The sequence below is a fragment of the Rana temporaria genome, chromosome 5 (genome assembly GCF_905171775.1).
Source record: "Rana temporaria chromosome 5, aRanTem1.1, whole genome shotgun sequence".
Taxonomy (NCBI): Eukaryota; Metazoa; Chordata; class Amphibia; order Anura; family Ranidae; genus Rana; species Rana temporaria.
Genome location: NC_053493.1, coordinates 23,664,834 through 23,666,528, shown reverse-complemented (window position 1 = coordinate 23,666,528; position 1,695 = coordinate 23,664,834).

Below are 1,695 nucleotides of genomic sequence, written 5' to 3'. Positions count from 1 at the left end.
TTGGTGACCTCGTTCAGTCATGTGACTTTGTCATTTGGTGACCTCGGTCAGTCATGTGACTTTGTCAGTTGGTGACCTCGGTCAGTCATGTGACTTTGTCAGTTGGTGACCAGGGGGGGCGTGTTTTATGTAAATCTTCTGTGACCCGACGCGATTGACGGTTTTCCCGAACGGCGCATGCGCCGTCCGTGGAATTTCTCAGTGTGCATTGCTCCAAAGTATGCCGCAAGGACGTCATTGGTTTCGACGTGAACGTAAATGACGTTCAGCCCCATTCACGGACGACTTACGCAAACGACGTAACTTTTTCAAATTTTGACGCGGGAACGACGGCCATACTTAACATTGTTACACCATATAGCAGGGGTAACTATACGCCGGGAAAAGCCTAACGTAAATGGCGTAACTTTACTGCGTCGGACGGGCGTACGTTCGGGAATTCGCGTATCTAGCTAATTTACATATTTTGACGCGTAAATCAGCGGCCAGCGTAAAAATGCCCCTAGCGGCCAGCGTAAAAATGCAGTTACGATCCGAAGGCGTAAGAGACTTACACCTGTCGGATCTAACAGATATCTATGCGTAACTGATTTTAAGAATCAGGCGCATAGATACGACGGCACAACGCAGAGATACGACGGCGTATCTGGAGATACGCCGTCGTATCTCCACTGAGAATCTGGCCCTTAATTCTCATTGTGTGAATGTTAGTCACTTCCACACAGAGAATAATGCATACCTCCCAACATTTTGAGAAGGAAATGAGGGACACTTATTAGCAAAAGTATGCAGGCATAGGACACCCCCCCCTGCCACGCCCCCTTAAAGGAGAATTGAACAAAAAAATTGACTAAGCACTAGCTTCAGTGCGAAACGCGTCGGCAGTTGGGTTCCATTTTACTTTGCTGTGACTTGTAGTGCTGTCCTTTTTTTAATAAAGGCTACAATATGTTTAGAGTGCGGCTGTCCAGAGACAATTTCTGTTCCATATTTGGGAAGTGACTTGCATCACTGGGTAGGTGGAGCCTGATGGGAAACTGGGAGTCTAACTTTTGATTGACAGTAGAAGGCAGTGGGTGGATTCCAAAGCCACTATTGGACTGAGTGGCGACTTTGGATCTGCCCACTGTTGTGTGCTGCCAATCAACAGCCAGGCAGTCTTGATGGAGAACTAGTTTCTCAGTTTGCCATCCCCCACACTACAAAACTTCTCAGCCATGTGTTTTTCAGGGTGGTGAGGGCAGTGGCTGGGGAGGGGCGAGTACTGAGGAAGCACCCTTCTAGAGTAGTGTAGGTTGTTGGGTACATTTGTTTAGCTCTCTTGAATTATGTGGAGCAGGTGTTGATTAACCACTTGCCGCCCGCCAATGACATATTGACGTCGGCAAAGTGGTTGTAGAATCCTGAATGGACGTCATCCTCAGAATTCTGAGCCGCTGCGCGCCCCCGGGGGCGCGCATCGCGGCGATCGTTGTTGCAGGGTGTCAGTCTGACACCCCGCAACACCGATCAAGGTAAATTGTCTCTCACGGAGACTCTTTACCACATCATCAGCCGTGTCCAATCACGGCTGATCACGATGTAAACAGAAAAATCCAGTAATCGGCTTTTCCTCACTCGAGTCTGTCAGACGCGAGTAGAGGAGAGCCGATCGGGTGCTCCTGTGACAGGGGGGGGGTTTGTGCTGATCGATTA